The sequence below is a fragment of the Entelurus aequoreus genome, linkage group LG02, assembly GCF_033978785.1.
Source record: "Entelurus aequoreus isolate RoL-2023_Sb linkage group LG02, RoL_Eaeq_v1.1, whole genome shotgun sequence".
In the NCBI taxonomy this organism is placed as follows: Eukaryota; Metazoa; Chordata; class Actinopteri; order Syngnathiformes; family Syngnathidae; genus Entelurus; species Entelurus aequoreus.
In genome coordinates, this window is record NC_084732.1 from 23,468,516 (window position 1) to 23,492,737 (window position 24,222).

Genomic DNA, 24,222 nt, shown 5'->3' on the forward strand with positions numbered 1-24,222 from the left:
ATGGTCCAAAAGGCCTCTTTTATCGCACACTTTTGACACGCTCGCCTGTGTGGTTTGCAAATTGTGTATCAGCTTCCCCTTTGTGGGAGCTGGAGTGCAGGAAATACCTAAATAGTTATTAATTTGTGTAACAAAAAAAATCTGAGCTAATATTTAGCAAATTCTTCATTATCACCTTTGTGAGAGCTAGCGTGCAGGAAATGCCCAATGCACACTACAGGGCCTACAAGGCCTCTTTTTTTTTTGCATACTTCTAACACACTTGTTGGTGTGGTTTGCAAATTGTGAATCAGCTTCCCCTTTGTGGAAGATAAAGTTCAGGAAATACCTCATCTTTGTGAGAGCTAGAGTACAGGAAGTACCCACTCTACAGTACATTGTCCAAAAGGCCTCTTTTATCACACTTTTCACATGTTCACTTGTGAGGTTTGCAAATTGTGTATCAGCTTCCCTTTTGTGGGAGCTAGAGTGCAGGAAATACCTAAATAGTTATTGTAAAGGTTGCCCTCTAGTGGGTTCTTCAGACCACCACATACTTCCAGGAATTCAGGGTATAACACTGTTTTATTTTGTTCTCAAGGTGCGATCCTTTTGCTTCCCAGCAACAAGTATTTTCTGCGTCTGCCCAGCAGCACCTCCAACTCCAACTACTCGTCTCATCACGGCTGCTGCTAATAAAGGCGACAGGTGATTAGATAACAAGGCCTACCTGGGCCATCTACGCACCTGTCGCTGTCTTCGAGGCCGGTCCTGGCAACACCCCGTTCCGCGGTAGGCCCGCAGGCCACGCCCCCTCCACTGTTATTAATTTGTGTAACAAAAAAAATCTGAGCTAATATTCAGCAAATTCTTCATTATCACCTTTGTGAGAGCCAGCATGCAGGAAATGCCCAATTTCCTAAAAAAAAAAAAAAAGGCCTATTTTTTTGCACACTTCTAACACACATGTTTGTGTGGTTTGCAAATTGTGTATCAGCCTCACCTTTGTGGGAGATAAAATTCAGGACATACCCAATGTACTCTACAGTACATGGTCCAAAAGGCCTCTTCTATCGCACACTTTTGACGTGCTCGCTTGTATGGTTTGCAAATTGTGTATCAGCTTCCCCTTTGGTGGGAGCTAGAGTGCAGGAAACACCTAAACTAGGGGCTAAGAGGCGTCTTATGTCTCACACTTTACACATGGCCAAATTAGTGTAACAAAAAAAATCTGAGCTAATATGTTAGCAAATTCTTCATTAGCATCACCTTTGTGAGAGCAAGAGTGCAGGAAATACCCAATGGACACTACAGGGCTTAAAAGGCCTCATTTCTTTGCCCACTTCTAATGCACTCTTTTGTGTGGTTCGCAAATTCTTTATCAGCCTCACTTTCGTGGGGGATAACATTCAGTAAATACCCAATATAGGGGCTAAGAGGCGATTTATGTCTCACATTTGACACATGTCCACTTGTGTGTTAGAATAAAAACTGACAATCTGTGCGAATGTTAGCTCAGCGTTAGGTCGTTAAGAGAGTTAGAGTGCAGGAATTACCCAATGTACACTACAGGGTTTAAAAGGCCTACTTTCATGGCACACTTCTCACACCCACACTTGTGTGTTTCCAAAATTGTGTATCAGCTTCACCTTTCTGGGAGCAGGAGTGCAGAAACTACCGAGTACTCTACACCGCGTTGGTGCTAAAAGGCTTTTGTTGGTAACTAGAAAAGCACGATAAATCCCAAAAGTAAGGAATCCTTTGGGGAAATAAAAAAAACCCTGAATCCAGACGTTGATTCAGATCACCCCAAAAATCGAAAATCGTATTCCTATAATGAATAACAAACTATTTGCAAATATTCCAGAGTTAAAAAAACAGAACATACAACAGCAAGTGTTCCCTCTTTAAGCCAGAACAACTTATTTCTATAACATATGTTTACATACACTCATGCACATAATCACCTTTCATCAAACATAAATTAACGTTGTTACCCTAGGGTAAACTGGGTAACACATGGCACACTGACAAAGCTTAACCTATTGTTACTGTAACAATCTACAAGGTTAATATAAGTTGCTTCTCTTTCTTCCCCTCCATTTTTCTGCTTTCTTTTGTATCTCTAGTTATCATTACGTATATGTATTGTTGCATTTGAACAACTGTATTGTTGATAATAGAGGTAAATTATTGGTATTGTTCATTATCAATAGCGCTATTTCTATTGGTATTTGTATTGCTCCATTTGTAGTGTAATAATGCTCATTGTCATTTCTGTATTATTATTTATTTCGTTAACTGCTTCTTTGCTATCACTTTTACCATCATATTTGTACATGTCGTATTTGCTGATGTTGCTCTATTGTTGTTGTTGTTGTTATTGTTGTGTTTACTGTTGTTGTTTTTGTCTCTCTGTCTAATCCCCCTCTTGTCCCCACAATTTCCCCCTCTGTCTTCCTTTTTTTCTCTTTCTATCCCCTCCTGCTCCGGCCCGGCTGCACCAAATGATAATATAAATACATTTAATAAAGTCAAAATACAAATAAGGCAACAAGAGAAGTATCCCACACTTCTCTTTTGTAAAGGAAATCTGAACAGCCGATATGGGCATCTACATCTACTATATGATTTGCCTGAGAAGCTGGATAGGACAAAAAAAAAGGACTTGCTATCAGCAAAACATACAAGAATGGCAGCCACTGATCAATTATATCCTCAAATAAAAACTCCAGATGGCCATTCCACCCATAGAGTCCACCCCTGTAACTCGCTATCTTCCTGGTCCAACATTATGTAAGCTACACTTACTAGAACACGCACACACACAAACGTAGCCAAAAAGTTTATCATCCCCGTCAGCAGGTGTCTCATACTTGCACAATTAACAAGAGGCTCTCGAGACATTTTCCACCTGCAGGTCTGATCCAGTTCTTTTAGTGCTCTCTCTTTCTCCCATTGTAATATGTATGTGTACAGGACTGTCTCAGAAAATTAGAACATTGTGATAAAATTATTTATTTTCTGTAATGCAATTAAAAAAACATAAATGTCATACATTCTGGATTCATTACACATCAACTGAAATATTGCAAGCCTTTTATTATTTTAATATTGCTGATTATGGCATACAGCTTAAGAAAACTCAAAAATCATATCTCAAAAAATTTGAATATTTCCTCAGACCAAGTAAAAAAAAAAGATTTATAACAGCAAAACAAAATCAAACATTTGAAAATGTCAATTCATGCACTCAGTACTTGGTTGGTAATCCTTTTGCACGGATTACTGCATCAATGCGGCGTGGCATGGAGGCAATCAGCCTGTGGCATTGCTGAAGTGTTATGGATAACCAGGATGCTTCAATAGTGGCCTTTAGCTCATTTGCATTATTGGGTCTGGTGTCTTTCAGCTTCTTCTTCACAATACTCCACAAATTCTCTATGGGGTTCAGGTCTGGGGAGTTGGCAGGCCAATCGAAGACAGTAATGCTATGGTCAGTACACCAGTTACTGGTGGTTTTGGCACTGTGGGCAGGTGCCAGATCATGCTGGAAAATTAAATCATCATCTCCATAGAGCTTTTCCACAGATGGAAGCATTTACTTAATTTAAGAATATTTTTCAACATATTGAGAAAAAAGGTCTCTTTTTTTTTTTTTCTATCAAGAAAAGTCCACTTGTTATTAGTGAGAATATACTTATTTTAAGGTATTTGGTATTTTGGGGTTCATTGAGGTTAGCTAATTTTACTTGTTTTGGAAAGTCTTGACAAGCCAAATGTTCTTGTTCTATTGGTAGATAATTTTCCTTAGTTCAAGTAAAATACACCTAATTTTTTTTCTTTTTTTTTCTTGTTTTTGAACACTGACTTTTTGCAGTGTAGTGAGTCGAGGTAAAACTGTGGATTGACACATAAGATAGTTGTAACCAAGATGGCGGCACTGTTGTTGACCTGCTAGTCCTGTTGCTAGCATGGCTCAAATTGATTTTGTTGCCTCGCTTTATATCCACAGGTCAGACCCTTTATGTAAGTCACTACGGTCAAAATTCAAAATATTTTGGTATTGTTTTAAGGTAATTGTTGCTGCTAAACTGTCTGTTACATAAGGAAGTGACAGCATCTTGTTTAATGTTATGCTAGCATGCTATGTTAGCGTGTGTTTGAGTCATTTGTTGTATATAAATAAATAAATGTCTTCCAGGAGGCTTTTCTATCTGTGTTCAATGCAAGTTGTAGTTTTGCTGCCAAGAAGACAAAAGTCAGTTGTTTTCTAAATGTATTTATTTATAATAAATTTTCCTGTCCGGCGTGGAAGTGGTAACACAGACCGGCGCGCCATGTAAGTCCTCTTTTGGCAAGCTGTCTCCTTACAGCTCATCAGGGGAGTTCCTCCAGACCTCATTGTTTGGTTTCCTTATCGCGCCAGATGACACCTTGTTGATTCTCTCACTCCATTATTCTCTCAGGGAAGTGATTGTTCTTCATTTCCTGTGTGATGGTTTGTCCAAACAGTGAAGGTTCCATCCAGGGCAAGACTGTATAAAAAACACATCAGCGGCCCCAATGCTGTTATGTGCATACACAGGTTTATTTCTTGACCTTTTGTTATCGTGTGCTTCTTTTTTCAGATGGTGTTTTTTTTGGTCGACGGGCAACGACTTTTCCTGTGGACGAACCTGTGACAGTCAAGGAGTGGCAAAAGGTTAGTACATGTTTTGCTCAATAAATCTACAGTACAGCCCCGAATAACCTTCAATGTGACTCCACCTGTAGAGGCAGGAAGGGCAGTGCCTCTTGTACAGTGTTTTTCAACCACTGCAAAAAAAAGTCAGTGTTCAAAAACAAGAAACTTGAACTAAGCAAAATTATCTGCCAATAGAACAAGAAAATTTGGCTTGTCAAGACTTTTCAAAACAAGTCAAATTAGCTAACCTCAATGAACCCAAAAATACCTTAGAATAAGTATATTCTCACTAATAACAAGTGGACTTTTCTTGGTAAAAAAAAAAACGAGACCTTTTTGCTCAATATGTTGAAAAATATTCTTAAATTAAGTACATGTTAGTGCCATTATCTTGACATAATGATATGTCTAATGATATTACTTTAAAAAAGTAGTTTTATACTTGTGAGTGTTGATGACACAGCTTTGCAACAGTTGATATTAGAATAGAATAGAATGGACTTTATTGTCATTATATTTGCATATAACGAGATTAAGGACTCCAACTTAAGGTGCGGTAGTGGGAACAAATATGGGGTAACAATAAATTACACAACAGGTAATAAAGAAAAAACTAACAATTTAAATAAATAGACTACTATCCAATAAAAATAATTGTATTCTAGTTTCAAGCATGTTTTACTCAATATAGGTCATAAAATCTCAGCTACAAGCTGTAATATCTTATTGAGATAATTTAGGACCAAAACCCTAAAAACAAGTAAAACACTCTAACATAAAATCTGCTTAGTGAGAAGAATTATCTTATTTAGACAGAAAATAAGCAAATATCACCCTTATTTGAGATATTTAATCTCACTTAGATTTCAGTTTTTCCAGTGTGTGCTGTGAGATACAGTCTGGTGTGCTGTGGGAGATTATGTAATTTTACCTATTTGGGGTAAAAATATTTTTTGCAAACCAGTATTTATAGTCTGCAAATAATTTGCCATTGTTGAGTGTCGGTGCTGTCTGGAGCTCCGCACTGTAACCGTGTTATACTCTTCCATATCAGTAGGTGGCAGATTTGTAGATGTCGGGAACACGTCTTGTGAGACGACGAGGGTTTGTCGTAGTGTCTAGTGCTTATAACAAAAATAAACAAAATGCCCCTAAAAAAAGGCAATAAAGCTTAGGGAAGGCTATGCAGAACGAAACTAAAACCTAACTGGCTACAAAGTAAAGAAAAACAGAATGCTGGACGACAGCAAAGACTTACTGTGGAGCAAAGACGCCGTCCACAAAGTACATTCGAACATGACATGACAATCAACGATGTCCCCACAAAGAAGGATAGCAACAACTTAAATGGTCTTGATTGCTAAAACAAAGCAGATGCAGGGAATAGCGTTTAAGGGAAACATGAAACTGCTACAGGAAAACACCAACAAAACAGGAAAAGCCACCAAAATAGGAGCACAAGACAAAAACCAAAACACTACACACAGGAAAACAGCAAGAAACTCAAAATAAGTTACGGTGTGATGTGACGTGTCGTGACAGTACACCTACTTTGAGACAAGAGCTATAGTGATGCATGCTTGGTTATGGTTTAAATTCATATCCAACAATTGCGACAACGACTTTTTACTGTCAACTGAGTTTTGTTTTTTTCATGATTTCTGCTGGTGGTGTGCCTCCGGATTTTTTCAACGCAAAAAATGTGCCTTGGCTCAAAAAAGGTTGAAAAACACTGCTCTAGTATACTGTACAGTGGAACCTCAAAACTCACACAGTAACATTTGCATTACATTCACATCAGTAAGAAACAGTTTTTATTAGTGTACATTACAAACAAAAATGCCATGTTAAAATCAAAACAGTCTTAATTTACATGACAAATTGTTTTAAGAATGTAATATTTATTTTAACTGACACGTGTATTAAGGAGATAACCTTAAGACTTTTTCCACCAACATTTAATTTCATGGAATCTGTAGTTCCTGGAACTAAAAATTCCTGGAGAAGTGTGTGGTTTGTGTTTCCACCACATTTCCCAGTTCAGGTTAGTTTATACAAATCAGGCATGGAGTGATACAGTATATACACTGATACTATGAAATAAACAGACACTATTAGGTCATGGCTCTTTTACTAAAGTGTAAGTAAATGAAATACAAAGTAATAATATACCAAACAAGGTGTACCGGATTTTACATGAAAAGTCAGGCTTTTGTCCACAGTGTCCAACAGTCCGTCTGAGTATACAACGATCACTCTAAGAGAGCACAGCTTGTAGGTTTATTGTGCACAATTAAATATCTTAATTGCTAAGACAGCAATGTGTTTGGATTGGGGTATGTTGTTTCTTAATGTTGAAAGATGGTATTGGACATTTTTCCACCAAAAGTTCAGGAATTTTAAGTTCCCTGAACCTTTAGTTCCTGGAACTATCGGTTCATGCCAACCTGTGTGGTTTGTGTTTCCACCGCATTTCAGAGTTCAGGGTAGTTTATACAAATCAGGCTGATGGCGTACGGATGAGTGGTACAATATTTTTCTACACTGATACCATGTAAATAAACAGACAATATTAGGTTATAGATCAAGGGTCCCCAAACTACAGCCCGTGGGCCGGATCCGGGCCGCCAGCGTCCAAAATCCGGCCCGCGGGAAAACCCAATTTGAAAAAAAAAAAAGTTGTATTTTTTTTATTTAAAAAAATTACTATTAATGTCCTTTCTAATCCATTTTCTACCGCTTGTTACTCTCGGTGTCTCCTAGCCGCTCAGGCAAATCATATTGTCTAAAAATGCATTTTTCCATCGATAACGTGACATCATCGCGCTCCGAATATATATATATATATATATATATATATATATATATATATATATACACTACCGTTCAAAAGTTTGGGGTCACATTCAAATGTCCTTATTTTTGAAAGAAAAGCACTGTACTTTTCAATGAAGATAACTTTAAACTAGTCTTAACTTTAAAGGAATACACTCTATACATTGCTATTGTGGTAAATGACTATTCTAGCTGCAAATGTCTGGTTTTTGGCGCAATATCTACATAGGTGTATAGAGGCCCATTTCCAACAACTATCACTCCAGTGTTCTAATGGTACAATGTGTTTGCTCATTGGCTCAGAAGGCTAATTGATGATTAGAAAACCCTTGTGCAATCATGTTCACACATCTGAAAACAGTTTAGCTCGTTACAGAAGCTACAAAACTGACCTTCCTTTGAGCAGATTGAGTTTCTGGAGCATCACATTTGTGGGGTCAATTAAACGCTCAAAATGGCCAGAAAAAGAGAACTTTCATCTGAAACTCGACAGTCTATTCTTGTTCTTAGAAATGAAGGCTATTCCACAAAATTGTTTGGGTGACCCCAAACTTTTGAACGGTAGTATATATATATATATATATATATATATATATATATATATATATATATATATATATATATATATATATATATATATATATATATATATATATATATATATATATATATACAGTACAGTACAGTACAGGCCAAAAACTGAAAATATGTTTTATATTATAGTTGCTTCAGAATAGCCACCCTTTGCTCTGATTACTGCTTCGTACACTCTTGGCATTCTCTCGATGAGTTGCAAGCACACCTGGGAAGTGAAAACCATTTCAGGTGACTACCTCTAGAAGCTCATCGAGAGAGTGCCAAGAGTGTGCGAAAAAATAATCAGAGCAAAGGGTGGCTATTTTGAAGAAATAGAAATTGGAAAGTTTTTTTCGATCTTCTTTCTCTCCGTTTTCAGTATGTTGTAAAGGAAATACAGAAGAAATATTACTGTAATTTTGAATACCACATTTTAATATAAACTAATCAGCGTTCGACAGCACAGCCTGCCCCCTCTAAGGTTCTTGGCAAACTTCCGAAAATCTCAGCTCGCTACTAGGAACTAAAAATAGATCCTGTAGAACTAAATCAACTCAGGTAATTTTTGGTAGAAACACAGGGGGTACTTTATTTACCGGGGTAAATGGTAAAGTTCCTGTACAAGTTCCTGTGGTGGAAAAAGGTCTATTGTCAAACATAAAGCTAAAATCCTAACTATGCCGATTAAGGAAGTGCCAATCGATCGGCCACCGATCAGTATCAGTCGATTTTTTTTTACAAAAGTATGTTAAGTATTTTTTAATGCTGATCACTGGCTGTCACTGTATTTATTTTTAGTCCCCCGGCTGACAAGCGGCTAGCAGCTAATTATATGTCTCCATACACAGTGTGGAGACGCTCCCCTAAGCTAATAAAATTCACCTCCATAACGGGAAATAAACTGCATTTCTTTGTATCTCAAGTATCATTATAAAGTAGCATTATCACTGGAGGACCAGGGTAAACATGTGCGACACCGAAAGCAAGCCAGGAGCAGGCATGCTAATAGCTAAGCTAAACCTTAAGATAGCTTTAAAACAACACCAAAAAATATGTGTTTAGTAAAGTTTAAAAAGTGTAGATGGAACAGCGTTGCAGCAAAAAGTAAGCAGATATTAACAGGAAATTAACAAGTAGATCAATAAGAGTCGAGAGCAGGGGTGTCAAACTCATTTTAGTTCAGGGGCCGCATGGAAGAACATGTATCCCCACACGGGCCAGACGGGTAAAATCATGGCATAATAACTTAAAGGCCTACTGAAATGAATTTTTTTTATTTAAACGGGGATAGCAGATCTATTCTATGTGTCATACTTGATCATTTCGCGATATTGCCATATTTTTGCTGAAAGGATTTAGTATAGAACAACGACGATAAAGATTGCAACTTTTGGTATCTGATAAAAAAAAGGCTTGCCCCTACCGGAAGTAGCGTGACGTAGTCAGTTGAACATATACGCAAAGTTCCCTATTGTTTACAATGATGGCCGCATGAAGTGAGAGAGATTCGGACCGAGAAAGCGACAATTCCCCCATTAATTTGAGCGAGGATGAAAGATTTGTGGATGAGTAAAGTGCAAGTGAAGGACTAGTGGGGAGTTGAAGCTATTCAGATAGGGAAGATGCTGTGAGAGCCGGGGGTGACCTGATATTCAGCTGGGAATGACTACAACAGTAAATAAACACAAGACATATATATACTCTATTAGCCACAACACAACCAGGCTTATATTTAACATGCCACAAATTAATCCTGCATAAAAACACCTGCGTGTTTGTTATGCTAGCTCCTAGCTCCTCTGCTAGCTCCTAGCTCCATAGAACACGCCAATACAATTCAAACACCTGATCAACACACACAATCACTCAGCCCAAAAGACCGTTCACCTAACCCAAGGTTCATAAAGCTTATATATTTTTAAAAAGTTACGTACGTGACGCGCACGTACGGTACGGTATGTGTTATGCTAGCTCCTAGGTCATATGCTAGCTCCTAGCTCCATAGAACACGCCAATACAATTCAAACACCTGATCAACACACACAATCACTCAGCCCAAAAGACCGTTCACCTAACCCAAGGTTCATAAAGCTTATATATTTTTAAAAAGTTACGTACGTGACGCGCACGTACGGTACGGTACGTGTTATGCTAGCTCCTAGCTCCTATGCTAGCTCCTAGCTCCATAGAACACGCCAATACAATTCAAACACCTGATCAACACACACAATCACTCAGCCCAAAAGACCGTTCACCTAACCCAAGGTTCATAAAGCTTATATATTTTTAAAAAGTTACGTACGTGACGCGCACGTACGGTACGGTACGTGTTATGCTAGCTCCTAGCTCCTATGCTAGCTCCTAGCTCCATAGAACACGCCAATACAATTCAAACACCTGATCAACACACACAATCACTCAGCCCAAAAGACCGTTCACCTAACCCAAGGTTCATAAAGCTTATATATTTTAAAAAAGTTACGTACATACGCAAAAAAAAGTTGCGCACATACGGTCAAGCGATCAAATGTTTAGAAGCCAAAGCTGCATACTCACAGTAGCACGTCTGCATCTTTGTCATCCAAATCAAAGTAATCCTGGTAAGAGTCTGTGTTGTCCCAGTTCTCTACAGGCGTCTGTGTATCGAAGTCAAAAGTCCTCCTGGTTAGAGTCTCTGTTATCCGAGTTCTTCCATCTTGACTGCATCTTTCGGGAATGTAAACCAAGAAGCGCCGGCTGTGTACTGTTGTTGCTGACTACGTTCGAAAAATACGTCCATTTCGCACCGACAACTTTCTTCTTTGCTTGCCCAGCTTCCTTCTCCATAATGCAATGAACATGATTGAAACAGATTCACGAACACAGATGTCCAGAATACTGTGGAATTATGAAATGAAAACAGAGCTTTTTCGTATTGGCTTTAATGTGGAAGGCATACCCGTGTTCGCCGGTCTACGTCACGCGCATACGTCATCCTCAGAGGCGTTTCGAACCGGAAGTTTAGCGGCAAATTTAAGATGTCACTTTATAAGTTAACCCGGCCGTATTGGCATGTGTTATAATGTTAAGATTTCATCATTGATATATAAACTATCAGACTGCGTGGTCGGTAGTAGTGGGTTTCAGTAGGCCTTTAAAAATACAACTACGACAACTTCAGATTGTTTTCTTAGTTTTACTTCGGCCCAAAATAGAACAAGCACATTCTGAAAATGTACATATCACAAACAATCTTCTTGACAAAACACTTAAAGTTAGTTAAAAATTCTGAGAAAAAAAACTGGTGTAGTTTAAAAAACACCATGAAGAACACAATGAACTTTTACACTTAATGTCAGTGTATCTACAAAGCAATTAAACTATAAGTCACAGCCCATTTAGGATTGAACAAAAAACAAAATAAAGCATGAATAAAAACTCTTTTATGTATCAACTTCCTCGTTTGTCATGTCCACTGTTCACTTTCTTTACATTTGCACAGAAGACAATATTTTTTTACAGAACTATATCAATGTGCAGTGTGTCATGCAGCATTTTAAGTGGGGTTACCAATTGTTTATTTTACTCCTGTTTGTTTTACGTCAGGCGAGGGGGAGGGGTCAGAGCCCCGCTTTACCGTGCACCTCTTGCATGGTATATTCACCTATATATACCATATGTATAATGTATTTGCTTGCCTAACAGAATTGCTATTGCGACATCCAGTGGACACATTTAGAACAGCAGTTTGTTTAATTGAAAAATGCAGCTCAATTTTATATTGAGCAAACTAATGGCTTTGAACCTGTTCGTGGGCCTGATCCCGCCCGTGGGCCTCATGTTTGACATCCCTGATCCAGAAAGAGGATAATATAACAACAGCCAGTCAGTACACAAACACGTAAGAGGGCGGGTAGATCCTTAAATCGGTGGTGGCGATACTAAGATCAATGATCAATAATAGTGATTAGAATTATATATATATTTTTTCAACATATATACACTACCGTTCAAAAGTTTGGGGTCACATTGAAATGTCCTTATTTTTGAAGGAAAAGCACTGTACTTTTCAATGAAGATAACTTTAAACTAATCTTAACTTTAAAGAAATACACTCTATACATTGCTAATGTGGTAAATGACTATTCTAGCTGCAAATGTCTGGTTTTTGGTGCAATATCTACATAGGTGTATAGAGGCCCATTTCCAGCAACTATCACTCCAGTGTTCTAATGGTACAATGTGTTTGCTCATTGGCTCAGAAGGCTAATTGATGATTAGAAAACCCTTGTGCAATCATGTTCACACATCTGAAAACAGTTTAGCTCGTTACAGAAGCTACAAAACTGACCTTCCTTTGAGCAGATTGAGTTTCTGGAGCATCACATTTGTGGGGTCAATTAAACGCTCAAAATGGCCAGAAAAAGAGAACTTTCATCTGAAACTCGACAGTCTATTCTTGTTCTTAGAAATGAAGGCTATTCCACAAAATTGTTTGGGTGACCCCAAACTTTTGAACGGTAGTGTATATATATATTTATTTATTTTTGTTAATGTTTATAAACCCATTGAAAAATTCCCTGGACACAGGAGGGCAAAAAAAACAAATTACTTAATTGTGTAGTTGATAGTAGTTGTTTTATTTATTTTGTTTAGTAATTGTGTACTGTTAACTTTGTTTCATTCAAACACTTGTATGCAGTAAAAGAGATTAAGGAACTAGTTTAAATATTGTGTTGACATTGCAAACTGTCAACAGCACTCACCATAATCTACTGTTGTTACACGGCATCAGTGTTGGTATCGACCGATCTCACTCATGGACGATAGGTATCAGACTCGGCCACATGAAACCCTGATCGGAACATCCCACGTGATAATACATCCTGTTTATATTAACTTTCTTATCTTTATAGGCAGCTCCAGGAAAATGTGTCCCGCAAAAATGATCGGATGATATTGGCATGAAAATTAGATATCGGATCATATTTTTTTTATCTTGCCGATTTTGTTATCTGCATGTGAGTGATGACCTCATCAAAGAAAAGAACACACTTTGTTTTGAGCTAGAAAAGCACTTTGTCCTGTATTATCGTGAAAATCAGAATTAGTTGGTAAAATGTAAGTAATTAACTTTTTGTCGTTCGACTTTTTTGGTATCTTCATTTATTCCGAACGCCTTGCTGTCATTGTGTCTCAGCTTGCTAACTAGCTAGCTATCTTCTATTCTTCGGACTTCAAATGTGACATTTTGTCTTTATAAAAATATCAAGTAATGGAGTTGTTCGGAGCTTGTTTTTGTCCGACGAGGACGTGGCTATTATGTCCACAAATACGCGCCACCTTTGCAGTGGTAACTAGAAAATTCCCCAGGAAATTTAGATGGGCCTGCTATCTGTGCCCTTGACCTCTGGCCGGGGGTCGCCGGAAGCCGCCATACTTATTAGATTGTGCCGAGTGTCTGAATCCGTGAGTTTTAGGTGTAACTGTACAAAATGAGCCGCAGAGCTAGCCTAAAACAGTAGCACGTTTACATAAAAATGCTAACAGTTAGCATGTGTGCTAACTATAGCATGATAACAGTCAGCGTGTTTCATATACCAAGTTATACGACTCAAAGGTGTATGGCTGCGGAAATAGAAAAATAAGTGTACAATTAGATGAAAAAGTTAGCAAGCCTAAGTTAGCTTGCGAGCATGCTATCGTTTGCATGCTAACAGTTAACAAGTGTCACATACCTTTTATATGACTTTGGGCTAAACGGTAGCAAAAGTAGCTCAAAAAGTTAGCATGCTAATGTTAGCATGCTCACAAGCTAAGATAATAGTATAATATATATAATATAAGGTACACAGCTGCAAAATTTGCTCAAAAAGCTAGCACTGCAATGTTAGCATGCTAACATAAACATGCATACAGTTAGCATGTTTCAAATAGGTAATGTTCCCGATTTAAATTCACCCCATCGGCGGGAACGAGACTTTTCCGACGGTAAAACATATGTGGGAGTTCGTTGGCCGGTTCGTCTCGTATTAGACAAAATAGAAACATGCGGAACAAGAATAATAATAAAGTTTGAGCAATAATAATATAGGCTGCTGGCATTGCAGCAGGCCCATAATAATGCTAGCCCACTTTTTTTTAGAAAAGTGTCATTTGGGGCGGTATAGCTCGGTTGGTAGAGCAGCCCTGCCAGCGACTTGAGGGTTCCAGGTTCGATCCCAGCTTCCGCCATCCTAGTCACTGCCGTTGTGTCCTTGGGCAAGACACTTTACCCACCTGCTCCCAGTGCCACCCACACTAGTTTAAATGTAACTTAGATATTGGGTTTCACAATGTAAAGCGCTTTGAGTCACTTGAGAAAAAGCGCTATATAAATGTAATTCACTTCACTTCACAATTTCATCTCTCTGCTCTCTTGTTACTATGATAATTATGTCTTCTGTATATTCAGGGAGTTGGCAACCCTAGTTGCTGCCTGTATTTAACTAGACTACTTATAACATTTTTTAGGCCCGAAAAAGTAAAAAATGAATGCAGTATTTGTTTCTGAAACTTACATTGCAGTATTAGTCTTGTTTTGCACAAACTGTGTTTATTTGTCAAATGCACCAAGAGACATATCAGTAAAAGAAGCATGATATGTTTATTAACTACAGGGTTGGGCATCGGTTGAATTCCGGTTTATCGTTTTGATTCCGGTTCCCAACGAATTTCCATTCCGATTCTTTCAAAAATGTACTAAGAATTTCCCTAAGGGTTTTTTTCAAGCAGTATTTAAGCAGTACTTTGAACTCTGATATAAATGTTATGAATTGTTTTTCCACAGAGTACGCATCCACAAAAGTTTCAGTTTACTTTTGAAAAACATTTAGACATATCCTGTTTATGTGTTAAGGATCTTCTTGCGATCAGGGTTTTATGCTGCGGATTCCGATATCGATCATCCATGAGTGACATCGCCCGATACCGATTATTAACCGTATTTTTGAAAATAGGAAACAACGTTTAAAAATGTTGTCGGCTCCGGGAGAATCGTGATGTCAGACCCCTTTCCTATCGATGCCCAACCCCTATTCATCACACGAGAAGTGGCCTGACATTATTTTGAGGAAAGAGCCGGTCAAGATCGCAAGTGCTTCTTTGTTCAATTCTGAATTATACAACCTTATGGGTGTTCAACATTCAAAATTACACAGACGTTTATATTTACAGAGCAGGGATTCAATTAAACTCAAATTTGGAGTCATTTTCATTCAAACCCCATAGAGCGGGGGTCAGCAACCCGCGGCTCTTTAGCGCCGCTCTGGTGGCTCCCTGGACCTCTTTCAGAGATGTGTGAAAATGGAAAAATATGAAGACCAAAAAATGTTTTTTGTTTTAATATATTTTCTGTAGGAGAACACACATGACACAAACCTTCCTAATTGTTAGAAATCCCACTGTTCATATTAAACATGATTCTCTGATGAGAGTATTTGGAGAGCGCCATTTTGTCCTACTAATTTCAGCGATCCTTGAACTCATCCTAGTTTGTTTACATGTACAACTCTCTCCGATGCTGCCACAGAAAGACGTGTTTTATGCCACTCATTATTTGTCTCGTTTTGTCCACCAAACGTTTTATGCTGTGCGTGAATGCACAAAAGTGAGCTTTGTTGATGTTATTGATTTGCTGGAGTGCTTATCAGGCATATTTGGTCAATCTATGACTGCAAGCTAATTGATGATAACATGCTATTTAGGCTAACTGCGTGTACATATTGCATCATTATGCCTCATTTGTAGGTATATTTGTGCTCATTTAATTTCCTTCACTTATGTCCTCTGTGTATTTAATTTATGTTTGCATGTTTCATGACACATTATCTGTATGTAATATTGGCTGCATTTCTGATAGTTGTTTGTGTGCCATGTTGTTCCAGACCACAGCAAACGTTACCCAGCTTGCAAAGATTCTAATAAATCCATTAGAAAAAGACAGCCTGCCGTTTCCTTTAACTTGAACACACACATCTATACCTTTGGCCATTCTAAGACAGTATAGTAGGCTAATGTAGCTAATATAGACAATTACATCATGTGTTGCCTTCATTATAACACTTTTATAAGACTTTTAAAGTCATTTTGATAGTAGGCTAATATAGCAGATGCTTACATCATGTGTTGCCTTCATTATAACACTTATATAAGACTTTTAAAGTCATTTTGATACTAGGCTAATATAGACACTTACAACATGTGTTGCCTTCAGTATAACACTTATATAAGGCTTTTAATTTTTTGCAGCTCCAGACAGATGTTTATTTTTATTTTTGGTCCAATATGGCTCTTTCAACATTTTGGGTTGCCGACCCCTGCCATAGAGGGCATGGCTTGTGTCCGCCATTTTTTTAATGATCGATTGGGCAGTGATAATTGAGCCCTGAGAACTCTGCCTAGCAACAAGTGGAAATGACTCATTTAGAAAAAAAATCTCCCTATTTTAGTTGTGACATTTTCTATTAAGTCATGTGATTCATAGTGTCAACTCATTGACTACCGCCTTTTGGGTGGATGACTTTGACAGAGTCATTCAATTCATGCAGCAGTTCAATGCACAGAAAAAAAAAACGCTTTAAATGCATAAAAAAATACCATTAAATCTGGAAAAATGCAATTAAATATGTAAAATGATGAACGGTAATTGTAAATGTCAAATATTAAAGCTTATATTTCACTATGGAATTATTTGAGACTACATTATTTAACATTTTTATTGCCAATGGAGACGTTTAATGATTCATTTAATTGATTTATATATTAATTATTTGAAAAAAAAACATTCCTCGTCTGACTGCTTTAATGTCCGCAATCCATCTTCATACTTCAGTGTTCGGTGTTAAAGGTATCAAGCGGTCAAACTTTCATTGGCTTTTCCTCGCTCTCACGGTCCTCCCTTTTCTGTGCCCCCCCCTCCCTAATTACAAGCCACCATTCAAACGACATAGCTAACTCAGGTTCACTCCCTGTTGTGCTCTTAATGTAAGAGTTTGAATGGGGTTCCAAGTCCCCCTGAGCACATGTAGCGGAAGAGACTTTTCCAGACAGGTCATTAGTTTAAACGTCATTCCGGCTTGTGCTTGGTGTTTTGACCTAAATCATGTCTTTGTCGCTGTGGACACCTTCAGTCATGTGTTTCGCAGCCAATGCATGGAATCGAGGCTTAACATTACTGAGGCGCTTATATGTTTACAGATACTACCAGCAAAAGCTGCAGAAAGAGACGCTTAACCACACTTTTCAGCAGCTTTAAATGGCTTTGAGGAAAAACAAACATACATCCTGGTAATTCCATGACCCTTAATGTGGTTATGGTACTTTAAGAATCTTTGAGGACTTACGGCGTGTTCTCATTTGTGAGGGGAAGATAAGTTACCACAAAGCACTGCTGTGCGCTCCTCGTACCTAAATTTAATTACTATATTAGCTGTTGATGAAAGATATTATTACAACATGGTCATGTGAAAAAATCAGGACACCCCACGTAGGCGACTTTAAATGCTTTTACTTGGGAACCGATGCACACAATTATAATAATAGACAAATCCCAACATTTTCAACTATTGCAATCAAATACAACTCTTCATTAAACATCCAAAATGAGAGGATGGTGACTTCTGTCCACAGACCTAATCACAGCCTGTACAGTATTCCCATTAAATTGATCTATAATAAGTATATTTGTATATACTGTGAATAGAAACATTTTGAAAAATAACTTTTTCAACCAAACTAAATATGCAAAATTGCAGGATGGTGAGTTCTGCCAACACAAATCTAATTCACGGTGCTTTCTATATTTTAATTATTTTATTGAAGTAATTTGTATTTTACTGTTTATCTTAATAGTTATGCAAGATTTTATTTAGTTTTATTTATTATTTATTTACTGTCTATATATTTTTATTTTTTATTTTTTTATTAATCTTCATATGTCTTACTTGTATTTTATTCTTTATCTCTACTCATGGTTCTTACTATTTTACAAGTTGTATTATTTTTATTATTCAACGTTCCTCAGATGAGCCATCTGCCTCAGGGGTTATCGGCCGTGCTTGTGGGGTCGCTTTTGTGTCAGCATCCTGGTGGCCATGGTCTGATGACCTCCTGGTGCAGATGGCTCCTGTGATAGTGTTTACCCACATGTCTCCTCTGTACTCAGCCATGCAATCATTTGTCCATATAGTTGCATATTTGTGTATGTTATGTGTGTGTGTTTGTGTTTGGTATCTGTATCCGTGCGTACGTATGTGATAATGTATTGTTTTTTAATTTTGTAAAGCACTTTGCGTTGCATTTCTTTTATGTATGAAAAGCGCTTTATAAATAAAGTTTGATTGTTTGATTGATTGATTGAAGAACTATAACTTAACATCAACATAAACATAATAATGAAATGTTTCAATTCAAACCACAATTGTATGTGCAATGATCGTGCAAAATGAATGGATAGTTACTCCAGTCAACGCACCACATCACCCCCTCACAACTTGGACTCACAGCACAATATAAGAACTGTGACTTGACAGCGATTTACTGCAAATCATGTATTGTTCAATTTAAAACATGCATTTATCAGTGAGAAATGTGCAAACAACGTTTTGACATCCAGTTACTAAACGTGCAAAATGACACACACCTCATCACATTCCCATGTTCCATTAAATCTGTCAGTGGTACATATATTTTTCAGTTTAAAAGCATGCATTAATTGATTCAAACAAAGCATCTTTTTATCTCATTAAACGATGCAAAATGATAGGATAATGACTTCAGTCAACAAAACTCATCACTCTATTTACTTTATTCTACTCTTTTCCAAAAGTGTCAATTTATACCCATTTATTCCACCTAAATGATGTTTATTATAAAGCAAAACATTTGAAATAATGTAAAAGCAACTCTCTAACCTTTCTAAATATGCAAAATGGCAGGATAATAACTTTTGTCAACAAGCTTCAAACTCACAGTACAACCTGAGAAATCTATATTAATCTAAAATTTGTTTGTTTTTTGTACAATTGAAAACATTAATTTATTGATGGAAAATGTGCAGACAATATTCGGACATGCTATATGACAGGACGGTGACTTCTGTCGACACACCTCAACACCAACATTTCCATTTGTTTTTGTTAAATCTCTACTGCTCGTCTGCTAACACAGACCCGCAGACGTGAGCACATCACCCCTATATTAGCGTCCCTTCACTGGTTCCCTGTGCGTTACAGAATCAACTTTAAACTCTTTTTGTTTTTAAATGTCTAAACAACCTCGTGCCAACATATCTCTCCGACCTCCTTCAGCCTTACTGCCCCACCTGATCCCTAAGATCAGCCGATCAGCTGCTACTGACAGTCCCTGACACAAGGCTGAAGCTTACAGGTGACAGAGCTTTCGCCGCTGCTGCTCCCAAGCTCTGGAACGACCTACCTCTGAGTGTTAGACAAGCCTCCTCTCTTCCTGTTTTTAAATCTCTCTTAAAAATATGCTTTTATTCCATGCCTTTTAACACTGAGTGATATCCATCCTGCAATGGCGCCCCATAATACACCTGCTGTGAACCTTGTTTTTTTTGTTTTATTTATTTTATTTATTTATTTTTTATCGTGTTCTGTTTGTGTTGTGTTGTGTTTGCTCGGTACTCGTATTATCTTTTAACCTGCCCATTGTACAGCACTTTGGCTACCCCTGTGGTAAATTTTAAATGTGCTTTATAAATAAAGTTGATTTGATTTGATTAAATCTATCAATAGTAAGTATAATTTTCATTTTAAAACATGTACTGTATATACAGGTAGACACATGCCAAAACAACTTTTTACCTGACTAAACATGCAACATGAGAGGATAGTGACTTCTGTCATCGCATTGCATCCTCTCAACAACAACCTTTCCGTGTGTTCCCTTTAGATCTATCAATGGTCAGTATGTTTTTCATTTCACAACAAGCATTTAGAGATAGAAGTGAGCAAAACAAATTTCTTACCTAATTAAGCATGTAAAATGAGAGGATGGTGACTCCTGTATTTAGTCAAATCACCCTTTGTTTCATAATCTCACATGACATTTATTATTAGTTTTTTGTATTTTGTATTATTTCTTGTCCAGCGCTCTTATTTTTTGTTATTTACCTCCATCCCTGTGGTATGAGCTGTGGTTCTTTCCTCTGTCCCTGGTTGCCAATCAGGATGCTTTTTATGCTTCTTACAGGGCCAAATCATTTGCTTTGTTTGCTTTGCGTGTTTGCCCTTTGTGCACTTCCCAGCTGCACATCTTTGTTTTTTGGTTCACCTGTGTTTCCCCTACTACAAAAATGGCTTCTTTCATGCACTCAACCCTAACACTTTCTGACCTACCTAAATGTGCTGGTGGACAGGATGTGACTTCTGTCAAAACCCTTCAATCACATCAAACTATTGCTAATATACTGTATCAACCAACGGTAGATACATTTTTAACTTTAAGACATCTATTTATTGATAACAATTAAAAAAAACAAAACTGTTCTGGTATTTGCTGGACGCACTAATGATTGGCTTCCCTTTTGCTGTAAAAATTATTAATAAGGAAATTATTATTGCTAACGAGCTAGTTTTTCAATGATTTGTCACTATAAACCTGAATTAGCTTCTGATGTCAAAAGTCTGTTTCTGGTTGAATCTCAATATTTATTTATCCTTCCAATTGGTTTTGAACTATTTTTTGCTTCCAACTTGGCGGAAGCTGATTGGAGAAGGCCCCGTTTTTTTACTAACCACGATCCCTGTTAGGTGCAACATCAGTGATATTTCAAATATGGATCTAAAAACTCCACAGCAAACCTTACAAACACTCTTCCCCCAAAGAGTGCAAGCTTTTACATCTTTGACTTTGCACATACATGGAAGTATTTGACAATAATACCAGCTTGTGTGGGTCAAGACGACAGTAGGTTGTGACCGTAGCTGGATGCTCCTGAGGTCCATCCTGTGACTGCTAAGAGGTCCATGTCTTCTTTCATTAGCTTCTCATGCAAAGGTCAACAAGCAGAGAGACCAGAACCTTAAGACCAGGACAAGAGAGGACCAGCAAGGTAAACAAGGACGCACCTTACAATTTAAGCGTAAATGTTATGGGTTCAATCCCCACCGGTGCTCAGTTGTGTGCACACGCACCAGTCCGAGTTGCATCTAATGGCTGATAACACAACTCCCCCCCCACAGAAAACAAGCACAACAACAGTAATATGATCTTTTCTTGTTACCTGTTCCTTTACTGGGCCACCGCTGCAGTTAATCAATCTCCACAAACACAACAACCGAGCCTATTAGGCTTTTATAAAACAAACCCCCGAAGAGCAAAGAGGACATTCATTGACTTTAATGGGATGAACTGATCAAGCATATCTAATAGAAATCATTCCCCCTGGCAAAAGCTGATGTGCAATTGAATTACACATGGAACACAATGCTTTTACGGCTTCTTAGAAAAACTGTAATTTGATCACTTTAGTGCAGAGAAGAAACAGATAAAGTCTGAATTGTAAAAAAAAGATATACTTATCCGGTTTCATGCAAAATTGGGAGTTTTTGTGTAAATTATGCATTCAAAGTCATTCTCGAGGCGGCTTGTCAATGTGTTTATTGCCATTGTCACCCATTTGGTACAATATCCTCGTTTTTTGTCGCCCCTTCAATTTTGTAATCATTAGACAAATAGTATGGGCGAATAGTTATGAACAGTTTGTCGCTGATTTGCCTCTGCATAGACGGCGGGAATAGTTTTCAACCAAGTTTGCTCGGATTTTACGTGTATGTGATTGTCAGCACTCTAAATCTGTCTATGAATGTTCTCATTTATCAAGGTCATTGTCATCTCAGGGCATTCAATCGATCGCAACTGGACTGAACTGAATGCTTACGTGGGGGATTACGACTTTTTTGGATTGGTAGTAGTCGATCCACAGCAATCGTTCTGCCACACAATACCTCAATACTACCAGGCGGAAATTCCACTTTATCGCCTGTCTTTGGCTTTGACAGTTAGGATTGCTAGTTTGCATCAAAACAGTTGTTTTTCTCACTACAATAGGGCGAAACCATCCTTGCCCAGGCACGCCCTCCTGGTTTTGGACTGTAAATATTTGGGGTTTTGGCACCAACCGCTAGACTAGATCTGACCAATCTAAGTCTATGAGCGCGAACTGATTAAGCCTACTAAACAGTCCAGTTGCGGTCGATTGAACGCCCCTAAAGGTGTGCACCGAAATCCGTGGTGATTTGACTGTACACCCTAAAGTTACAGTTGGTGTTTTGTACAGCGTGCATGAGCTAATGTTTAAAGAACTTCAAGTTAATATGATTTATAGGGTGTCATACTACATTACTTTGGGGATTTAATGACATCACCAGCATGTGGTGTATTAGTCAGAAAAATAATAGCACTGGCGTAAAAAGGAAAAAAGAAAAAAATGCGGGGACGAGATAGAGAGACGACAACAAAAAACAAACACAACAGCAAAATACAATATACAGTATACAAATAAGATAACAAAAGTCATAAAAAAAGAACAAATTAGTGAAGTACACGGTGATACACAGTAATGAGAATGAACATTATTGCACTACAAACGGAGCAAAAGAAAATACTAATATAATCAACAATATTGATAATGAATAATAATAATTACCTTTATTATCAACATTACAATCGCTTCAGTTTCAGGATTTCAGTTTCAGTTTATTTCGAACATGCATACACGATACAATGTAAGTCATTGCATATTTCCAGTTGTTTAATTACAGCACTTCCGAAAAGGAGTAGGAAGAAGAAGAACTTTTTTAATCCGGCCCCTTTTCACATCATAGCAGTTTTATCCCATTTATACCGTAGTAAGTAAACAAATATTAAATACATAAATAATCATTATCTCCAAAAAAAAAAAAAACGTTTCAAGATGTTCATCATAATTGTTCTTCTTTGTACTTAGTGAGCATTTGTAGTTTGAACTGTCTCTTAAACTGAATCATATTGGTGCTGTCTTTGTTTTCTTTAGTTAATTGCTTCTATAATTTATCTCCACATACAAATATGCTAACGTTTTTAAGTGTTGTACGTGCATACAAATGTTTTCAATTAGAATTTCCTCTGAGGTTGTATTTCTCATCTTTTGTTGACAAGAAATGTACATTCTTGGGTAGCAGATTATAGTTTGCTTTGTGCATAATTTTAGCTGTTTGCAAATGCACCAAATCGTTGAATTTCAATATTTGTGATTTAATAAATAAAGTGTTTGTATGTTCTCTACATCCAACAATTATGTATTATTCTAACTGATCTTTTTTGTAACCAAGTTAGTGAATGGAGCGCACATTTGTAGTTGTTTCCCCATATTTCTGCACAATAACTCAGATATGGTAACACTAGCAAGCAGTAGAGAATATGAAGGGATTTTTGGTTCAGATCATATTTTGCTTTATTTATTATTGACGTGTTTCTTGCTACTTTATGTTGTATATTTTTTACATTAGGTTTCCAGTTCATTTTATCATCTATTATTACACCCTAAAATGTGTTTTCTTTTACCCTTTCAATATCTACTCTGTCTATTTATATGTGTTTGACTTTCCCTTCTCTCTTTTCTCCTCTCTGAGCTGCCACCTTATCGTGGTAGAGGAGTTTGCGTGTCCCAATGATCCTAGGAGCTATGTTGTCCGGGGGCTATATGCCCCCTGGTAGGGTCTCCCAAGACAAACTGGTCCTAGGTGAGGGATCAGACAAAGAGCAGCTCGAAGACCTCTATGAAAAATACAAACAAAGGACCCAGATTTCCTTCGCCCGGACGCGGGTCACCGGGGCCCCCCTCTGGAGCCAGGCCCGGAGGTGGGGCACGATGGCGAGCGCCTGGTGGCCGGGCTTGTCCCCATGGGGCCCGGCCGGGCACAGCCCGAAGAGGCAACGTGGGTCCCCCCTCCAATGGGCTCACCACCCATAGCAGGGGCCATAGAGGTCGGGTGCAAAGTGAGCTGGGCGGAAGCCAAAGGCAGGGCACTTGGGGGTCCGATCCTTGCAGTGGCGTGCGGTGAGGTTCATGTCAGGTGAGGCACTGACTTCATCACAGTCAGATTTACAAACTTATGAAC

General features: G+C 37.9%; 1 protein-coding gene across 2 annotated transcripts in view; it reads left to right on the top strand.

Moving 5' to 3' along the window:
* The first annotated feature begins 3,901 nt into the window (after positions 1-3,901).
* Positions 3,902-24,222, top strand: part of slc6a2 (solute carrier family 6 member 2) — a 118,027-nt gene continuing 97,706 nt past the window's right edge. Inside the window, exons 1-3 of one of the 2 annotated variants that reach the window (XM_062023920.1) lie at positions 3,902-4,008; positions 4,611-4,684; positions 21,105-21,173. The gene's annotated coding sequence lies outside the window, so the exon portion shown is untranslated. The remainder of the gene's footprint in view (positions 4,009-4,610; positions 4,685-21,104; positions 21,174-24,222) is intronic. The other variant, XM_062023926.1, reaches the window with a different exon arrangement.